Source organism: Rhincodon typus, chromosome 7, assembly GCF_021869965.1.
Source record: "Rhincodon typus isolate 14 chromosome 7, sRhiTyp1.1, whole genome shotgun sequence".
Classification (NCBI taxonomy): domain Eukaryota; kingdom Metazoa; phylum Chordata; class Chondrichthyes; order Orectolobiformes; family Rhincodontidae; genus Rhincodon; species Rhincodon typus.
In genome coordinates, this window is record NC_063338.1 from 28,690,853 (window position 1) to 28,713,112 (window position 22,260).

Genomic DNA, 22,260 nt, shown 5'->3' on the forward strand with positions numbered 1-22,260 from the left:
GTTTCAGTGTTTTGAGTCAAATTGTGATTATTTCTATCTGATTGGAGCCAGAAGACATGACATGCTGACATCATTTCTGTGAGTAAAAACCCAAAAGTTTTAAACAAATTTAATGCTGAAATAGGTTGCAAAATCAAACTGAATTCATGACACAAAGAGAAGAAAAAAAGTAGTAAATTGTACAGAAATGAAATGGCCACTGCAGCAATAAAGAAACAGCTGCAGCTTGTAAGGAATTAAAAATCTGGTGATGATGTAGAGACAGTTGAGAAGTTTAAATAATAATGCTGGCTGACATATGGTAGCTTTCTGAAAGGCACCAATGAAAAGGAAAGGGTTAGTTACATTCATTTTGAGGTAAGGAGGGAATGCATTAAATTTAATCTCTGAGTTGAGTGAAGACCACAAGAGCAAGTCAGACATGATTTTTGAAAAAAATTGTCACACCATCTCTTTCCAAAGTGAAATCATCAGCTCTGTCAAGACAAATTTAAAATTGAGAGGCAGGAATCAGATGAACTTTTTGATGGTTTCCTAACAAGACTGTAAAATGCAGATGAAATACAACTATATCAGTTCATGTGGGTTTGAGCTAGGAACACAAATATTTACAATATATATTAATTTCTTGGATGATGGTATTGAAGGTACTATCATCAAGTTTGCAGATGACACAAGAGTCAGTTAAGTGCTTGGGCAAAAAACATGGCAGATGGATAAAATGAGGGAAAATGTGATGTCCGGGACCTTTGCAAGAATTGGATTTAAATGGAAAGACACTGCAGAAAGCTACAACAGAGGGATTTGGGGATCCTTGTGAACGAATCACAAGAAGCTAGCACCCAGGTTCAGGGGGAAGGCAAATGGAATGTTGACCTTTATTTCAAAGGAAACGGGCTGTAAAATATGGAGCTCTTTTTAAAACCTATACAAGGCAGCAGGAACATTGAACAGTTCTGGACCCCTTATCTGAGGGAGGCTTTACTGGCATTGGAAGCTGTCCAAGGCAGAGAAGGTTCACTAGGTTGATTTTGGGTATGGAGGGATTGTGGCTGGAGGAGAGTTGGATCGTTTGGAGTTGTACTCCTTGGAAGTTACAAGAATAAGTGGAGAACTTATTATAACATGCAAGATTTTTAGGGGGCTTGATGGGGTAGATACTAAAAGCTTGTTTCCCCTTGTGGACAAATCTAGGACCAGAGCATATAATCTCAGTGTAATGGGCTGACCATTAAAGGCTGCGATGACGAGGACCTCTTTATCTGAGGCTGGTGAACCCATGAAATTGTTTCCTGTAGAGGGCTGTCGAGACTGATCTGTTAGATATATTCAAGGCTGAGGTAGATGTTTAATCAGTAACATCATCAACAGTTGTGGGGAATTGAGGATTATCAGGTCAGCGATGGTCTGATTAATTGACAGATCAGACCCGATAGCTGCATGGCCTACTTCTGCTGCAACGTCTTATGGTCTTATGAGGCTCTGCACTTTGTGAGTCTTTACGGTTTTGCTGGGGCAACAAGATATCATTGGAAAGGACCAGCTTCTAAGGTTGTGGGCTTAAATACTGTCTATGCACATGCAGACATGAGTAGACGGAAGAAAAGGATGCAAGGTGGGTTGGGGGAGGGAAGAGGCAGGCTGCGAAGAGGGAGAGTGGAGAAGGAAGCTGAAAGGGGCAGACTGAGTTGGAAAACCCGTTAATAGAAGAGGATTTGGCTAACTTAGAGCCAGGAAAACTTGGAATGACTGAGGTACTGAATTTCTCAGTTTGAGGCTACAGATGTTTAGGAACAATTATGTAGGAAAAATGTAGTGGATGCTATTGTAATCAACACTCTCAAATGTTAAATTTATATCTGAAATTCAGATGTGAGACGTGCTATGAAGAGCAGTAACTGCTTAGTTAAAATCTTTGTGCATATTACAGTGGAAACGTGTTAGCTGTGAACTCACCAATCTCTGGATGACGGATTTAGGGTGTTACTATTTTTGTGTGTAGAAGTGAAGGTCATTTATTTTGGGGGAGAAAAAGCTTTTGTTGCTAAATTGTCTGCAGGCGCCAATTTAAATACTGAGGTGTTTAAGAAATTAATGCTTTCCCGGTATGTTGTGGCTTTATGTTTAGTAACTAAGGAGATGGAAATCTTCTGTTTTAGGTGAGAGTTCAAATACCACGTATGTCAACACAAAAACAGAAAGTGTTATTATTGTGTGACTGTGTCACCTAATAAATTAGTATGAATCAAAAGCGAGCCCTTGAGAAAATTATTTGACCCCTCTGACAACGAGTTACAGTGTATTGCCGATAGTTCTGGTCACCATACTACCAGAAGGATGTGGATGCTTTGGAGCGGGTACAGAAAAGGTTTGCCAGGATGTTGCCTGGTATGGGAGATTTTAGCTATGAAGAAAGGTTGGATAGACTGGGTTTGTTTTCACTGGAACGCAGGAGTTTGAGGGATGACCTGATAGAAGTTTATAAGATTGTGAATGGCATGGACAGAGTGGAAATTATGAGGCTTTTTCCCAGGATGGGGGAATCAATTACCAGGGAACATTAGGTTCAAGGTGTGAGAGGGGGCGCAGAATTTAAAACAGATGTGTGAGGCAAGTTTTTCACACAAAGAGTGGTGAGTGCGTGGAATGCGCTGCCAGAGGAGGTGGTGGAAGCAGGCACAATAGCAGTGTTCAAGAAACATGTAGATGAATAGGAAGGAAATAGAGGGATGCGGATCCTGTAAATGAAGTCAGTTTTAGTATGGAAGGGCAAAATGAGTCGGCGCAGGCTTGGAGGGATGAAGGGTCTGTTCCTGTGCTGTATTGTTCTTTGTTTGTTTTAGTTGGCTTGATTGAATAAGTGAGCTCTTTCATATTTCATGTCAAAGCACACAGCAAACTTGAGAAAGCTGAGTGCTAGTGGTCAGAGTCATACAGTAGGAGTTTCAACAAACTCAGAAGTCATATGTAATTAGACCAGTCAATCTCACTACTTCAGAAAGAAACCTGTCATTCTGTGTTTGAGGCTTCTATGAAAGGACTGGGAAAGGAGGCCAAACCAGTAGCATTAACAACCAAAGCTCTAACATTAACTCAGACCAGATGTGCAACATAGAAAACTTTTGGCAGTTGCATAAATTTGTGAGAAATTGCATTCATCTCTTTATTGGAGAAGGGTCATTGTTGAGAGTGATCATCAATCTATCAGGAAATTTGTTGGATCCAGAGTAATCAAACCCACTACAATGCAGAAATAACTTCTCCTGAAGATTGATGAAAGTCACAGGAATGAAGGTGTGTAAGCTCAGAGCCAGATCAGTTGTATACTGTTCGTCTGTGTACTGATAGGTATCGACAAAGATAGTGAAAGGATGGGTGACTGCATGCAATGTATACCACAAGAACAGTTACACAGCAGAAAGAGAAGATAACAGCTACTGAACTACCAGCTAGACCACACCATTCTATAGCTGCAACAATCAATCCTGAAATGACAATGGGGTCCAATTCACCTCAAGAGAATTTAAAGGAATCACTGAACTAGTTGGATCCACCATCATCACCACGTTACCCAAGGGCACGCTGGTGGTGTACGTCCAGCTGGTCAAGTGAACCCTCACAAAAGAAAGAGACAAAGGAAGTTTCAGAGCATACCGTATTGTCACTCCAATATACAATACTTAAGGCTGTTAAGAAACTGCCTGGGTGAACGGAAGAGGGTATGAGACAATGCTGTCCCTCAAGGTAATCTCACCAGTTGACCAGGAGAAAATAAGGCAACAATTCATGGATAGACAGATAGAAAGAAGTCGATACTTTAACAACCATGTTGAATCCCTGCCTGAGTTGTTGAAAGGACAAATTTTCCATACACAAGTTGCACTGATTAAAACCTTGATCCTAGCAAAAATTGGTTAGGTTGAGGCTCCAAGGGGATATATCACTGAGACCAAACTGGTCAGTATATGAGAAAGAATAGGGTCAGTATGTGACTGACACCTGAGCTGGAAATGTAAAAAAGATTACCACTAACATGAGCAGCCACATTACCAGTGGGAGAATATCCCTAGTATCAGCAATAAGTGGTGCAACATCAATGACGTCCCCAGTAAATTACACAATAGCAACGTCAAGAATTATTGTACACCAATAGCAGCATATGCAATGTCACCCGTGCAGCAGATCAAGTTGCCACTGACAGCATTGAGTGCCAAATCCACAAGATGTAGGCACAACTTCCACCCGCCTAAGCACTGTTCCTTTACAAAATTCAATTGTTAATCTTTAGTTTAGAAAAAAGCTAATGATTGAAACAGTTATATTAATATAGATGTTTAAAAGAGGGATTTTATGCCATATTGTTTGTAAAGAGCTAGGAACCTATTGTTTTCTGAATACCTGGGGTGTTACATTTCACTGCTCCGCTGTGATCAGGTGCTGAGTAAAAATATATGAGTCTATCAACTACCTGGAGAGCAGCAAGAAATACCATCCATTAAGCGCAGCTTTGTGGCAAAAACGTGATTTATTTTTAAATTATCAGATCACATAACATTAGGACAAAAGAGTTGTAAAAGTGAGGTTAGCCATTCACTTAGACAATTACCTTTGTTTATCAGTTCCCTATTTAAATTAAATAGCGGAGATCTACCATCTTTGCTCCAGCAAAAGGATGCTGCAACCCATAATCCCCTGAATGAGGCATTGCCAACTTCTCATAGGTTGTGTGATTCATACAATATTTAGCATTGCAGTTACTAATACTGATAAATTATTTAATGATTTAAGGCACAAATGAATACAGATTCACAAAGAAAAAGCAGCCATGTGGTTTAATACCAAATGCTTTTAGCTGTGTCAAAAGGTGTCTTGGAAGAAAAATGTCTAAAATGCCTCCTATTTTAGTTGATTTATTGCCCTATTCAAATGTGGACTTCTGTCGTCACAATTCCTTCTGTGGAATAATTGTGAAAAATTAAAATAATTATTTTGCTTTGCTGTATTGATCATTTAATTGTTGACAATTTTCTGCTGAACTAATTTGCCAGTCGCCTAATTGGAGAAGGATACTGAATCTGACAAGACGTCAGTTTAGGAAACCTGGTCAGCATAGACGAGTTGGGCCAAAGGGCCTATTTCCACGTTGTATGACTCTATGAAGCTAAATTAACATTAATCACTAAAGTCATTCTTCTTCTAATTTGGCACTTGTTCAAATATGAGTTTATTAAAATGGTGAGAATTAAAAGAAATATTGGGAATAATCACAATTCCTTAAGATAACAACATGTTTTTCTCAAGAAGTTATGATAGTGAGAACTCCCTTTTCAGTGGACTTCAGTTTAATGCCAGAATATAATTTTTCTTGTAAAAACATTGCTCTTTGTTGCCCAAATCTTGGATTGCCTGGGAAAATGCAATTGCTCTGCTACATTGTTTTTTATGAACGTTCTGGAACAAAAAGTCTGTAAGCTATTCTCAGTGGAATAACTAGCAGACTGGAAGTAGGCATGAATTGGCATTTTGCCGTTCTATTGCAATTCTAAATGCAGTGGAAGTTGATGTAATTTCCTGTTGACATTCATCAAATGAACGATATCTTCTCCTCTACTCTTAAGCCAGTGGAGAAATCCTATTGTCAGTACATGATCTGCCTGTAAGTGGGGTAAGTGAAAGATGCAATAATGAGAATTGCAACTGGTAATTATCAGGGCATGTGCAGTTTCATTTGTTTTTAAGGAAACCTACTTCTGTAAAATAATTGTCCCTTGCAGTTTGTACGTTTTTATGATCGAGGGAAGGCTAGTAATGGATTGGTCCCATTATTAATTGATGTCTTGAACACCCCACCCTCATTTTTCTCTCCTGATCTCCCTGGACATTTAGAAATAGTAAGAACTGCTGAACTTCCCACATCCTACAGACTAAGGGGGTGGCCATGGGAACCTGCATGGGCACAAGCTATGCCTGCCTCTTTGTAGGATACGTGGAACAGTCCCTCTTCCAACAGCTACACTGGCAGTATCCCCCACCTCTTTATCCGCTACATTGATGACTGTATCGGCACTGCCTCGTGCTCCCAAGAGGAGCAGTTAATCAACTCTACTAACACTTTTCACCCCAACCTCAAGTTCACCTGGACCATCTCTGATATCTCTCTCTCCTTCCTGGACCTCTATGTCTCCATCTCTGGTGACCGCCTTGAAACCGACATTTATTTCAAGCCTACCGACTCTCACAGCTACCTCGACTACACCTCCTCTCATCCACCTTCCTGCAAGAATGCAATCTTATAAGACCATAAGACATAGGAGCAGAAATTAGTTGGCCCATCGAGTCTGCTCTGCCATTCAATCATGGCTGATAAGCTCCTCAACCCCATTCTCCTGCTTTCTCCCTGTAACCCTTGATCCCTTTGATAATCAAGAACCTATCTTTTTCAGTCTTAAATGTACTCAATGACCTGGCCTCCACAGCCTTCTGTCGCAGTGAATTCCATAGATTCACCACTCTCTGGCTGAAGAAGTTTCTCCTTATCTCCATTCTAAAAGGTCTTCCCTTTACTCTAATCCCCTACTCCCAATTCCTCCGCCTCCACCCCCAAGATGGGGCGTTCCATTTCCGAACATCCCAGATATCCTCTTATTTCAAGGACTGCAACTTCCCCCCTTCAGTGGTTGAAAATGCTCTCGACCACATCTCTTGCGTTTTCTGTCTTGCGTTTTCTGCACCTCTACCCTCACATCCCCTTCCTGCAACAAAAACAAAGACCGAATCCCCCTTGTCCTCATGTATCACCCCACTAGCCTCCAGATTTAACGTATCATTCTCCATCACATCTGCTACCTACAATCTGACCCCACAACCAAAGATATATTTCCCTCCCAACCCTTATCTGTCTTCCAGAGGGACTGCTTTCTCCATGACTCCCTCATCCGCTCCTCATTCCCCACTAGCCCCACCACCCCTGGCACCTTTCCCTGCAACTGCAGGATGTGCTACACCTGCCTCTACACCAATCCCTCACCTCCATCCAAGGAACCAAAAAAACCTTCCACATCAGACAGAGTTTCACCTGCACATCTGCCAATGTGGTCTATTGCATCTGCTGCTCCCGATGTGGCCTCCTCTACATCGGTGAGACCAAGCAGACGCTCAGAGACCGCTTTGTAGAGCACCTGTGCTCTGTTCGCGACAAACAACAACACCTTCCATTCATGAACCATTTCAACTCCCCCTCCCACTCCCTGGGCGGCATGTCCATCCTGGGCCTCCTCCAGTGTCAGAATGACGTCACCTGGAAACTGGAGGAGCAGCACCTCATTTTCCGGCTTGGGAGCCTACAGCCCAATGTCTCAATGTGGACTTTACCAGTTTCAAAATTTCCCCATCCCGGCTTCATCCCATGACCAACCCTCCCTATCATCCCACCTCCCACAACCTGTCCATCTTCTCTCCCACCTATCCGCTCCTCCCACCTCACTGACCAATCCTCACCACTCCCTACCTGCAGTCACCACCATCATCCCACCTACCTTCCCCAGCCCCACCCCTCCTCTGTCTACTTATTTCGGACCTCCCTTCCCCTCCCCCATTTCTGAAGAAGGGTCCCGACCCAAAACGTTAACTTTCCTGCTCCTTTGATGCTGCCTGGCCTGCTGTGCTCTTCCAGCTCCACACTGTGTTATCCCTGGACATGTACCTCCTTTAGCCCCTTAGGTCTCTGCTAGTTTTTTGTTCTACAGTTCAAAAAGTGGCCTGTTACAACACATCTGAATTTCCCACTCTCTTTGCATGGAGCACCTTAGCTTTGCACAGTGTCTGTTGAATCAGGTACTCCTGAGATGTCAGGACCAAATCTACATCCCAAATTTTGTTATGCCCAGCACCTGTTCCAATATGTTATTCTGCTGAGATAGGTCTACAACACTGTTGGATGAGAGAATCCAATACAACTACAAGATGCATTCTGAATAGCTATTTACCTACTTGCCTGGAGATTGTATAAAAAAAGTTTTATTGCAAATCTAAGTGATGTTTTGCTGCCGGCTTGTTAGGCTTGTACAGGGACTTGTATATATGAGGTTGGCAATTTTTGACTATTGAAACCATTTCACTTTGGAAAGCATCTGGGACCTTTTCAGCTAGACTTCCTGGCATTTGTTCACTTTTAGTCACAGTCACCAAGATTTTGTAAAATGCAGTTTCTTAGAATCAGCCAATATCACAAAGTAACTTTGAGGCCTTTTAAAGTAACTTTGTTCTTGTTCACAAGTGTGGTCAATGCAGTGGTTTATGTTCAAATTAGATTGTGTTGTATCCTTCTCCATTTATACCCTTTCGCAATATCATGGGTTTTGTTCTGTAAATTTCACATGGTTAATGCTTATGAGATTGAGATGATTTGCAAAGAAATGCACAGTTGCGGAGTCCACCCACATTTTATTTTCTGTGTAAATTAAATCATCTCTGTAGCCTTCTGCATTACAACATGGTTTTCCAAAACTGGTACAATAAAATTTCAAATAAGTCAGTGCTTTACTATTAGTGAATTGTATCTCTTGCACTTTTGCATGCTGTCATATCTTCTAAGTGAGTGTATTAAGAGGTGGTTATTCTAAATGACTCTACAGACATTCCAAAAAACAGAGCATTAATCTGTGAAAGCAAAAAATGGAAATTTGGCTAAAACACTTGTGCAGCAAATGGCTATTTGAGGTTTTGTTGAAGTTGCTGCTTGCTTGCCTGGGCCAGGTGATATTTTCAAAGTTTATGGACTTGGGAAATGAGTATTTTGCTATGGTATTCTGAAACGACACAAAGAAGCGGGAAGGGACTTTAAACCAATTGGGGTCTGATCTGAAAACCAGCAACAATACAAATACCAGCACATCTCTTTTAAACTAAGTGGTGTGTGACAGCCATAGTTTGACTCCATCACTTGGATCCTTTCCAATCAGAGAGGGTCATTGGTTCTATGCTATCTTTAAAATGGTTGTGGTTAAATAAATAGTCAAATACCATGGATCATGGTGATTAAGCAGACACAGCATATAAGATTACTCATTTCTTGGCGCAACAATGCTCTTTTAGACCTGTACTTGGCAGATTAAATTGACCCACCATTTTTAAACAATAAATGCATGTTTAGGATAGCAATCTCCTTAGTTCATGGGATCAAGCATCTGATACAGGCAGTATCATTAAGGAGATGCCTGGTGATTTAAGGCATACCCATACAAACTATGTATGGCAACTGATAAACCAAGATTGTGCCATGTTCACTAACACTAGTACTTCCAATTTGATAATTGGCATGCAAGTGGACCGACATTTCTGGAATAATTTTCCAAATCCTCAAAAGGTTGCCTAATACCAATCTGCAGGATATATTGTATGATTGTAAATATATGGAAGGTGTTAAGAAAATTAATAATTTTTGATTGTCCCAGCGGACTTGCACATACTAGAGCTGAACATGTTAATGTCATGAATATTTGGAAGTATTTGATAATAAGGAGAGCAAGTATAATGCAATTATTTTAAAATATGGGTCACGATTTATATTTCTAGTTATAGTATCAATTTAGGGTACTTCAATAAGTTGTGGTCTCAGACCAGTGACCTCAAAAAGAAAAATTGCCTGGGTGGTGCATGGGGAGAATATCAGGCTGGAAAGTTTGCATTCATTTTATTACTAGACCAAAATAATACTACACACAAAGTATTATAGCTTGTGGGATGAAAACATTCTGTCAAAATTAATTTAAAATTCAGCCTATTATCAGTTATAACATTGAAAGGTTTCGCTTTACTGTGTAACTTAACATTTTTGGCGTTAAGTATGCTTAGGCCATTTTTGTCTGGCTTAATGAAAAATTCCCTTAAACTTGCTGTCAGCATGTTAACATTTAAATTTAAATAAGTATGGGGATTAATCTGATGAATATAATTTCTGTTATGTTTGTTTAGCTCAACGTAAAGCCTTCTCCATTGCTTTGCTCCGTAACTTGTGTGTTAAAATTCTTAAGAAATCGTAAGATAATAGTCGTGATGTGCTACTTAATTAATGTGATATTGAGTTGAATTGTCTCTCTTAAAATGACAATTGATGTATTTGCTATTGCTTGATTATTCATGGTATTGTACATTCATTTAATATTGATTTGCATGGCTAAGGGATTAGAGGATGGTGTGGCAATCCAGCCATGCTGCAGAGAGACAGTGACCCTGCAGACTAAAAGAACTGGCAGGGAAGGTTGATCAAGATTAGAAGGTGAGTGCATGTAATGGCTCGATAGAGGGGTAGATTGCAAATGAAGGAGGGGGTAGAAATTAGAACAAGATTAAAGGTTGTGGGAAATGTGCACACATTTGGAAGCTGTGGATTAGGTTAGTGGGGGTGAAAGAGGTACAGCAAGAAGTGGTAGGAAGAAAAAGAGAATTAAAAGTGTACTGGATTATAATCAAGTGATTCAAGAGCCCAAGGAATTGGTGCACTAATACAAGTAACAGCAGGCAAAGTAGAGGCAGAGGTAGCTGTGCCAGGGTCAGAGTGAATTGTGAGAATTAGGCAAGAGAGTTGTCCCCTAACATACATAAATTATTTTAAAAAAAAGTAAGCCAGGAGCAATGGAAGCTGGATAATGGGAGGAATACATCCCTCAATAACACTGGGGTGAAGGTGGTGTAGAAGTTAGCGCAGGTGAGAGATTTTGGCTCAATAAGCTGAATCGGATCTGCATTGGAAGCCGTTGTTAATAAGGGAAGAGTTGCAGGCTGTTCAATTTCAGTGCGAGCATCGGGACAAACTCCTTCACATTAACAAAGATTCCATGTTTGGATAAAATACTCACGTAATATCCTATGCACAGTTGATCTGTTAGAATATTTTTGTGTTCTGCTTGGGAATTTATCACTATTAGCATTTTATGATGATATGTACACATATTTAAATAATCAAATTCATTTTGTTTAAGTGACCAGTTATCCCCTTGATTCATTCACCTGATTTGGAAATTACAGATACATTAAGTTTGTAGTTGACATGTCCTGTGAGGAAGCCTCAATCCACAATCAGTAATTGTATTTTTTTAATGCTTGAGGTCATGAAGAGTAGTAAGTGAATGACCCAACATGATTTTTAAGATCCAAGGGGCCTAGGTGTCTGCATGAAATTTAAAAAAAAAAAATTCTTTCAAGAGATGTGGCCAGCACTGACTCCGTATTAGTTATCCTTCCCAGTTGCACTTAAGAAGGTGGTAGACAGTTGCCTTCATGAAACACTGAAGTTAATAGGTGCAAGTACACCCAACATTGCTGTTTGGAAGGGAGTTCCAGGATTTTGACCCAGTGACAGTGAAGGAGTGGCAATATGGTTCCAGTTCAGGCTGGTGAGAGGCTTGAAGGGGAAATTGCCTGTAGGAGTTTTCCATGCCTCTGGCTGCCCTCTTCTTCCTAGGTGGTAGAGATGGTTATAGATTAATGACTTAGACTTAACTGTGGAATGCATGATTGGAAATTTGGACATAATCGGCAGTTTGCAGCATCAAAATCAGATGGGTGGTTGATAATGAAGAGGATGGCTGTCGACTGCAGGCAGATATCAATGATGTGGTTGAATCAGTGGATAGAATCCAGTCTGGAGAAATGCAAGGCTATGCACTTGGGAAGGGCAAAGCAAGAGAATATACAATATAAGGGTGAGTTGGGAGAGGTACAAACAATGAATGACCTTGGAGTACATACTTATAGGTCCCTGGTCACAGGATAGTTAGAGAAGGTGATAAAGAAGGGATACTTTCCTTTTATAGAATGGGAGATTGAATCCAGAGCAACAATGTAATGCTGGAACTATAGAAGATACTGATTAGGCCACAGCTGGAATTTGCATGAAATTTGAGTTACCTAATAACAAAAAGGACGTAATTGCTCTAGAGAAAGTAATGTACCAACACATTGTCCAAGAACATTGCAGAGCTTGAAAATTGGAGGTACAAGGAAAGATTGGATAGAGTAAGAAACAAAAAAAGAGAAATTGCCAGAAAAACTCAGCAGGTCTGGTAGCATCTGTCAGAAGGGACACTGGACCTGAAATATTAACCCTGCATTTTCTCCACAAATGCTGCCACACTTACTGAGTTTTTCCAGCAATTTCTGCTTTTGTTTCTCATTTCCATCATCCATGGTTTTTTTTTTGCATAGGCTGAGGTTGTTTTCTTTAGAGACAGAGGGAGCTGAGAGGTTATTTGATTGAGGTGTACAAAATAGTAAGGTGCTTGAATAGGGTGGACAGAGAAAGTCAGTTACCAGGGGCACAGATCTAATGTGCCTGCTAGAGGGATTAGAAGGGCCATGAGAATCATTTTCACCCAGAGAGTGGTGGATTTCTGGAATTTGTTGCCTATTTTGATGGTTGAGGAAGAAACCCTGAACTCTTTGAAAAGGAATCTGGATCTGTATCTAAAGTGCTGTAACCTGCAAGGCTGTGGACTAGGCATTGGAAAGTTGTGCCAGTCATAGATGGAATGAAAGTTTAACTCAGTGAATTACAACCAGTCCAGCAGGCTGCTTTGCCCAGGATGTTGTCATGTTTCTTGAGTGTTGGACCCATTGAGGCAAGTGAAGAACATTCCATCATGTTCCTGATTTGTGACTTATAGATGGTGGAGAGACTTTGAGGAGTCAAAAGATGTGATACTCGAGATAGAATTCCCAGCCTCTGACCTACTGATGGAGCAGTATTTGTATGGCTAGACCATTTCATTTTCCAATCAATGACAGCACCTAGGTTCAGCAATAGTAGTGCCTTTGAATGTTAAGAGGAGTTTGATGGAGCCTCTCTTATTAGAGATGGTCATTGTCTGGTAGTCCTATTCCAAAAATGTTGCCAGTTATCAACCCAATGAATGGTGTCCAGCTCTTGCTGCATATGACACAGACTGATTCATTATCTGAGGAATTGCAAAGGGTGCTGAACATTGTGCAATCATCAGCAGATATCCTCATTCCTGACTCTATGGTGGAAAGGAGGTCATTAAAGAAGATGAAGATCGTTGTGCCTGGACACTACCCTGTGAAGTTCAAGCCATGTCAAGAGCCTGAGATAATTGACCTCCAATAACCAGAAGCATTTCCTTTGCCATAGGTATGACTCCAACCACTCCATATCATACACTCAACCCCCATTTCCATAGTCAGGAATTTTTCAGGGCTTCTGGCACCACAGTAAATCAAAAGCAGCTTTGATGTCAAGAGCAGTCATTCTCTCTTTACCTTTGGAGTTCAATTGTTATTCCTTGTTTGGACCAAGGCTGTGATGAGGCCATGAACAGAATGGCCCTGGTGGAACCCAAACTGAATGTCATTGAGTAGATTATTGCTGTGTGGGTGCCACTGGGTAGCACTGTTGATGACCCCTTCTGGCGCTTCTCTGATAATTAGGAATAGACTGGGTTTGTATTTGGTTGGATTTGTCCTGCTTTTTACTAAACAGGTCATACCTGAGCAATTTTGCACATTATTGGATAGATGCCAATGTTGTAACTGTGCTGGAACAGCTTGGCTAGATGTATAACTATTTCTGGAGCATATGTGTTCAGTACTACTGCCTGGATATTGTCAGAGCCCATAACCTCTGCAGTAATCAGTGCCTGCAGCGAATTCTTCATATCACATAGAACAAATCAAATTGGCTGAAGACTGATATCCATGATACTGGAGACCTCAGGAGGACACTGAGATGGATCATTCACTCTACACTTCGGGCCGAAGATGGTTGCAATTGCTTCAGGTCTTGTACTTTTGTGCTGGCCTCCTCTATCATTTGGGGTCAGGATATTTGTGGAGTCTTCCTCTTCCAGTTAGTTCTGTGATTATCTACCACCATTTATGACTTGAGGTGGCAAGATTGCGGAGCTTGGTTTAAACCTTTGGTTGTGGATTTACTTAGCTCTGTCTATCATAACAACATTTCAGGAATGAATTTAGCCAAGATCAACTGCCTGTGTTTCACCAAGGCATCAAATCATTGAGTCTTTGTTCATGCTTGCAGCTGGTAATACCCCTCAACCCCCAGCACCTGCACCCATGTTCTCTTTATCCACCATCTCACAATCCCTGTCCTCTCACCCTTACCTGCCACTTCATCCCCCCTACACCGCCCCCCCCATCCACCCCTCACTCACTTATCCCTTCTTTGTCTCGCTCCTTTTCCCCACCTCCAACCTAGCTCACCACCTCCCTCATCCCTAACCTCCAGCATCAAACCCCTCATTCCTGTAGCTGCCAGTGTCGAGCTCTTCCTGAGTCGGGTGGCCCATTTCAACATCCAGTTAGAGTCTGGAAGTAATGCAGAGAGGAAGAACTGGGCCTCTTTAGGCAATGAGTTAATAAACATTGGATAGAAGCAGCTGGAGGAAATTAGAAAATGACTGTAGTTTGGAGAATATGTGGTGAGGAGGAAATGGATTTTGTCTCACACTGTTCCTGGATGGCAGTGATAGAGAGGGCCATGCCTATGTACAGTGTTTCTGAACAATATCTCGAGGGGGTTGAGTTCCTTTGAATTGTTGGGGTGAGGAGTTGGACGTGAGTTGTTCGGTGTCCCTGTGCTACAGTTCATTGACTAATTATATTTTTTCCTTTTTAATGTAAAATGCAATTATCTGCACAAATTATTATTCACATTAACGTGTTTTGCATTAGAAATGTATCATTTATATTTGTCTTAATAATTTTATTATGCAAGTAAGGCTGTAGACTGTTATTATTTACCCTAGCATCACAAAACTGTGATTATCTTATTGAACTGTGACACTTGCACAGAGTAGGCTTGCTATGTTACACTGAGAAGATTGCAAAATTCGAGGGTTAGTTATGACTTGGAACAGCTAATTCTGAAAATACACCAAAGAAATGTCAAAAAATAAACACTTCTGATCGCAGTGCTCAGAATCAGAGAGACATTAATGATTGGGCTTTGGTGAATTACTGAGGTCAATGCAAGTTTCCTCTTAAGATTTTTAAAATTTTAAGTACCTTCTTAGTTACTGTCTTCATGGCAGAATACCATTACATGTTGTAATGTCACTGCCAACATTGTAAATCTAAAACGAATGCAGTCCAAGCTTGAAGAAGCAGCTTCAAACTGGATTGTGCTAATTTCTTTCTATGTGAATCTGCTCAATGAAATGAGAACTATGCTTGGCAAGCTTCTCGCTCAGGTATACATTAGTCATTAGGATCTGCAGTTACTCATGTGGATTGGCGTGAGTTTGCTGTTGTGACTTATTGAAGTCAGAAGGAGTGGCAGACTCCATAACTTGACTTCAGGTGTAAGTTATCAGAATTATTTATTAGAGGTAATAATGCTTGATTGCCTTGATGCAAAAGAATTATTGTAGACTCTCTGGAATGCTTTTGTAGAAGGGTGATGCCTCACCAACTTGATAGAGAGTTTTGAAGAAGTAACTAGGTTTCTGGTTGTAGCTGTTCTGTTGATATTGTGAATAGCTTTTCGAAATTTGAAGTGTTGCACATTTTTTTTCAGTCTTTCATTTTACAAGTCAATTTCTTTTGCCTATCCAGTTGCCTTTGAGAAGATGGTGGCAAGCTGCCTTCTTGAACCACTGCAGTTCAAGTCATGTAGGTATATCTGCATTGTTGTTCAAGAAGGAGCCCCAGGATTTTGACTTGGCTGAAGTGAAGGAACAGTAATATAATTCTGAATCAGGATGGTGTATTGCTTGGAAGGAACTTTGCATCTGTTGTCTTGTTCTAAGTTTGGAAGATGCTGTTGAAGGAGCCTAATAAGTTGCTATAACGCATCTTGTGGATGGTACACATTGCAGCTCTGGTGCTGGAGGGAGTGAATTTTGAATGTGGTTGATGGGGTCCCAGTCAAGTGGGCTACTTTGTCCTGGATGGTGTCAAGATCCTTAAGCATTGTTGAAGCCAGATCATCACATTTCTGATTTGTCAAGTCAGGAGATGATTCGGTTACTGCTGAATTCCCAGCTTCTGTCCTGTTCTTAGACCTACTGCAAAAATCTAGACCTTAAATGAATTTCATATAGCTTACATAATAAGAGGGTCGCATAGAAAATGTGTTAACTTGTTGCGTTTTTGTTGGCAGCAGGCTGTCAACAGCTATGGTTATGTGTGGAGACCAGTTACAAGTGGAGTCCTCCAGTATTGGCGTTAAAGCTTTTCTTCATCTTCATCAACAATCGGTAACTCGTGGACAAAGGTTTATGTGTTTGTTAGGGCCTAGGATGTGAAAGAAATAATTGCAAACATATGTTGCTGCATTGGAACAATAGACTTGCAGCTGTCATATACTATTTAAAATAAATGCACTTTTGCATGTGTAGAGGTCAAGTGTATAAATACCAGGAAAACTTGATAAAAGAATGTTCTAGCTGCTATTGTATATAAGTTGTTGAAGAAATATAACAAATATAATGATACTGTTGTGGAAATGAAAGTGAAGTGCTAGGATGGTGTTGCTTCAGGGTTAGGCTTCCAGATTAAAACCTAGTTAAAACTCTTCATTACCACAGCGGCCTCAACAATTTGGGGTTTTTTATTCTAGAAGAACAATATCCTTTTTACGAGTTCAAATTGAGCCCTTCAACATAATTAAAGGATTAGGTCTGGTTAATATGAATGGGGTATTTCAGATTGGGAAGTCAGGAGATTCAGGGTTATGAGTATAAACCTAGGAGTACTTTTGATGTTAGGAATTATTTATTTGACATTTCATGTAGTGAATGTGGAATTACTGCAGATAAATAATAGAAGTGTTGGATTGAGTTCCTCACTGCACCAATAATCAATATACAAAGCGAACATGGGGGTAACTGCCTCGCATTCAGCTTTCTTGGGACTTGCTTGATTGCATTCAGGAGGTGATGGATTAGCTAGTTATTTACTATCTGTTGTTGGTAAATGCTCATGTGAGGAAAGGAAACAGTGTGAGTTGTTTAAGTATTGGGTCTTTGGCCTCTTGTATGGTTTGAATTGAAAAGTGTGTCAGAGGTTGGTTGATTGAATAGCTCCAAGGGCAACAAGGTGAATGCTAGAAGATTGAATCGATAGTTCAAGGGGAAAGATAGGATGTGATGGGAGTCAGAATTTAAGAGGCAGAATTTAACGAAGACTCTGCTAGCAGGAACTATGGCAGATGGAGTATTGAGATCATGACAACATGTTCAGATTAGAAAAAAAAGGTTGGTCGCAGGACAGTGAGCTAACCTGGTTAAGGTTCCTACTTTGTGTTGTACTTGCATGCCATGAATAATCATTAAATGTTTTTGAAATTTTGTTACCTTCAAGCTTATATCAGTGGTAGACAAGAGATCTATAACACCCATTTCATGTTCATGTAAGCTATCATGCACTGATTAAGTTTTGGCAGTTGTTTCTGAGGTGAGTGATTTGTTTTTCTTGAACTCTGTGGCATATGGAAGGGGGCCAGGAGTATGGCAACCTGCATGGAGGCTCAGGACTGACACGGCCAATTCCTGGGTAGGGTGATGGTGGTAGGTTTGGGTGATGGAATGGAAGAGCAGTCTGAGGGAGTTTGGTGGGGTTGGGACTTGGAAGTGTGGAAAATGTGCTGTGGGAAATGCTTGATGCCATGGGGATGGTTGCAGAGTGGTTTTGAGCGTAATGGATTTTAATGAGACAGAGAGTGAGGAGTAAATTTGAAGGCAGCTAAGGATTTTGAAGAGCTGGAAAAAAAAGTAATTAAACTGCAAAATGAAGAACGGTTAATGCTCAACCTATGGCCTTGATGCAGAGCTTTTCTACTTGTCTAGCGATCTCTTTTTTTTCGCTTGCCTGGACCTGTTGAGCTCCCACACAATGGTGCGATACTCCAGTGGAAACTTAATCCTAGCATGTATTTGATGTGCTTTATGCACCCAACATTGGTCCTTCTAAATTTTCATGTGAATTGTGAGAGTGCTTATTCCCAACACGAAAGCAAAGTAGATCCAATTTCTGGCTTCACTGTTGGGAACAGTGTACCACTGGTTAAATTCTGCCCAAGGTGTAGGGATGCACAAGAGGGAAATGGCTTAGGCATTCTGCTAATGCTTGCTGCTGAAAGCTATGTTTTCCAAGCAACCATCACCGTGTGTGCACTCCTGCAATGAACTGTGACTCATTTCACTGACTTGTTATTGCACAAGAGAAGAAAGAAGAAGAACCAAGTGGAAATGGAGTGAAATAGCAACAACTGAATAATTGTGGTGGGTGGGGATAGGGGGCAGCGGGAAATTCATTTGTTAATGTGTAAAATCATCACTAGAGGTGTTACACTGAAATTAATAAATTGTATGCAGTGGAATTTGAAGTGCAAAATAATTGCAATTTTAACTTTGCATTTTTTTGATCATTACATGCAAAATAAGAGCATGAAATATTCATAATTCACGTGTATTTATGCTTTAGAATTGAGCAATAATTAGCTCCTTCAACCCAGTGATTAATTACAGCATGGTGACAGCATTCTGCCCTGCAGTCATCACCATAACCTTTTGCGGTTTATGTAGTTATAATATTCCAACTCTCAGTTTACTTGCATCATTGTACACCTACACTGATCTTTTTTTCTTATTTACAAACTGAACATACAGCTTTATTACAACTTATGATTGACCTTCTTCATTTCTCATGGTGCCATTTTAATGAATTGATAAAGTGACAAACCTTTTACTTGCGGTTCTGCGTGTAATTCAGCTATTGCATCCCCTTAAAATTGATTGACTGTTTATTCTGTGATGGTGATGTTGTAGCAGTTTATTATTTTAATCAATACTGTGTTTCTGGTTTAGTTTTATTGGTGATTGGCATTGGTTTAACATTAAAACCAAAGCCAACATATAAAATAAGATGCAAGGAAATGAAGTGCAAGTTGTGATTTGGTCTTGTAGTTTGCATAGTTCCAGTAAGCATCTTGATATTACCTTTAATAATCTTTGCCATCTGGAGATCTTGGTTAAATTACTGTCATTATTTACCCAATGTGTCATGTCGACCCCTTGATTTAAAGTACGGCATATTTCTTGCTGTCAACCATATACGATATCTGTATTTAACCTTCGTTGGCCAGTTTTGAAATAAAACAGATATTTTCCATGATCTGTTGAAATTATCATTTGGTAGTTGAACTTATGAAAATTTAAATACTTTTGTTTGAATTTCATAACTGTTTTATAATTTCACATTTACCGAAGCATACCATGCATCCCACTGTTCAACAGAAATGATAGTTAGAAAAAGAGTCCATAAAACCTGGCCCAAGCAGTGTTTTGCTCCAGTCACTTCCATATCTACAGGAATTCTCTCAAATTTCCTCAATCTTCCAGTTAAAGAAAAATCATTTACAATGATCTGCAATAAAGGTTAACAATTTGTGCTTCCACTTTTCCATCCACAAATAAAATTAAGGTGAATTTTTTCCAAGATTTGAAATCCTCAGAGGAATGTATAGTCATAAATTTTTAACAGATAGCTATGTGGTCAAGGAACTTTGGTGTTCTGAGTTGAAGAGCTGGAGTGTGAGCTGCAGGTATTGCTGCACATCAGAAAAGGGGAAAGCAGACGACACATTCATTAAAAGCGGAGCTAAGATGTACTATAGGAAAGAAAACACTAGTTGTAGTCTGTAGGCCTTCTAACAGTAGCTATACACAATTTTATGATTGGTTTTATTGTCATGTGTATTTTACAGAGAGATAGATTAAAATACAGTGAAAAGCTTTTCCATTGTTGCCACGATCTGGCACCATTTTAAGTAGTTTTAAGAATAAGAAAAAAAAAGAAAGATATAGCTTAAACAAAGTCCATTAGGACCAAGAGATAATGAGGGCATGTAACAAATGTGGCACATTAATCATGGATGACTTTAATTTTCATCTTTGGGATAGTCAGTTTGGCAGAGGAAGCCATGCAGAAGAATCGATAGAGTGTATTCGTGACAGTTTCCAAGAACAATATGTTGTGGATCCAATCAGGGGTCAGGCTATTTGGATCTGGTGGTGTGTAATGAGGCAGGTTTAATAAATGATATCAGAGTAAAAGAACCCCATGGAAACACTGACCATAACATTGGAGAATTTAGCACTCAGTTTGAGAGAAAGGAACTTGGGTCAGAAGTAACTCTGCTAAGCTTAAATATGGAATTAAATACGGAATAAGAGTAGAACTGACTGGACTGGACTGGGAAAGGAACTCAGCAGCAAAGATGGTTGAGGAAAATGCCAGACGTTTAAGAAAATAGTTCATGGCCCACTGCAAAGACATATTCCAGCGAGGGGATATTCTCGAATATTGTAGAAAGGGCATAAGTGAACTATGGTTAACTAGTGAGTTAAGGATAGTATCAAATCGAAAGTAAAAACATATAATGTGACAAAGGTTAGTGGTGAGTCTTGGGAAAGTTTTAAAAGAAACAAAAGAGGACCAAAAAAAAGTGAGAAATAAATTTTGAGGGTAAACTTGCTATCTGCCTTGATGTTACTTGCAAGAGCTTCTTTAAATATATAAAAATAGAGACCCCTTAGAGAATGAGCATGGGGAAATAATAATGGGGAACCAGGAAATGGAGATGAATAAAAACTTTGCATCAGTCTTACTGAATATTCAAGGGGCAAAAGGAAAAAAAATACAATAACTACCACTAAACAAAAAGTTGAGGGGAAACGATTTGGGCTAAAGACTAATAAGTTCCCTGGGTCTGATGGAATGTATCCTAGGAAATTAGATGAAGTAGCTATAGAGATTGTGGATGCATAGTGGTAATCTTCCAACAGAATCATAGAATCCCTACAGTGTGGAAAGAGGCCACTCAGCCCATTGTGTGCATACTGACTGTCTGAAGAGCATCCCATTGAGACCCACCCTATCCCTGTAACCCTGCATTTACCATGTCCAGTCCACTTAACCTGCACATCTTTGGACTGAGGGAGGAAACCAGAGCACTCAGAGGAAAACGATACAGATACAGGGAGAGCATGCAAACTCCACACAGACAGTTACCCAAGGCTGGAATCAAGCCCAAGTCCCTAGTGCTGTGAGGCAGCAGTGCTAATCACCGAACCACCGTGCCACCCTAAATCCTTAGATCCTAATAACCCTTGTACTCTGGAGAAGTCTCAGAGGCTTAGAAAACTGCCAATGCAACAATGTTATTTAAAAGAGGAAGGTGACAAAAAATAGGTTATCATAGGCCAGTTCGCTTAACATCTGTTAGTGATGATAATGTTAATCTATTATTAAAGATACAATAGCAGTGCATTTAGAAATACATAATATGATCAAACGGAGTTATCACGGCCTGAAAAATTTATTAAAATTCTTTGAGGAGGTAACAGGCAAGAGAGAAACAGGGGAAGAAGTGGATGTAATGCATTTGTATTATCAGAAAGTGCTTGGTAAGGTACTACACATTAGACTACTTAATAAGATAACTGCCCATCGAGTTGGAGGTGGTATGTTAGCCTGGATAGAGGATTGACTAACTAATAGAGGAAAGAAAATTGGGATGGGGGAGTCATTTTCAGGACGGCAACCTTTAACTAGCAATGTTCCACAGGGATCAGTGAATGTATTACAGCCAAACTTGTGAATGAACTACAAATTGGTGGAAAGACAAGGAGCGAGGATGAGGTACGGAATCTGCAGAGGGATATGGACAGATTAAGGAGGGGGCAAAAAACCTAGCAAGTGGAATATAATTTTGGAATGTGTGAGGTCATTCAGTTTGGCAGCAAGAATAAAAGACCGGAATATTATTTAAATGGCGAATGACTGCAGAAGGGCATGGAACACAGGGATTTGGGAATCTTTGCCATGAATCACAAAAAGCTAGTTTCCAAGTTCAGGGAGTAATAGGGAAGGCAAATGGTGCTTAACCTTTATTTCAAAGGGAATAGAGTATAAAAGGAAGGAGGTTTTGCTAAAACTATGTAAGGCACTGTCAGACCACAGCTGAAATACTATGAACGGTTTGGGTCTCTTATCCAAAGAAAGATATGTCGGTGTTGGATACAGTCGACAGAATGTTCACTAGGTTGATGCCAGGAATGAAGGACCTGTCTTTTATGTGGAGTGGTTGAATAGTTTGGGCCTTTACTTGTTGGAATATAGAAGAATGAGAGGCAACCTTATTGAAAGGTACAAGATTCTTAAGGTCTTTGGTGTTTGTTTATTGACAGAATATGGGTGTCACAAGCTAGGCCAGCATTTTTG

At 40.1% G+C, this 22,260-nt stretch overlaps 1 protein-coding gene across 2 annotated transcripts in view; it reads left to right on the forward strand.

The window, feature by feature from the left end:
* hecw2a (HECT, C2 and WW domain containing E3 ubiquitin protein ligase 2a) overlaps positions 1-22,260 on the forward strand; it is a 291,027-nt gene that overhangs the window by 22,635 nt on the left and 246,132 nt on the right. Inside the window, exon 1 of one of the 2 annotated variants that reach the window (XM_048599376.1) lies at positions 5,630-5,665. The exons of the other annotated variant lie outside the window; for it this stretch is intronic. The gene's annotated coding sequence lies outside the window, so the exon portion shown is untranslated. Of the gene's footprint in view, positions 1-5,629; positions 5,666-22,260 lie in introns of those variants that run through there. 2 annotated transcript variants of the gene reach the window in all.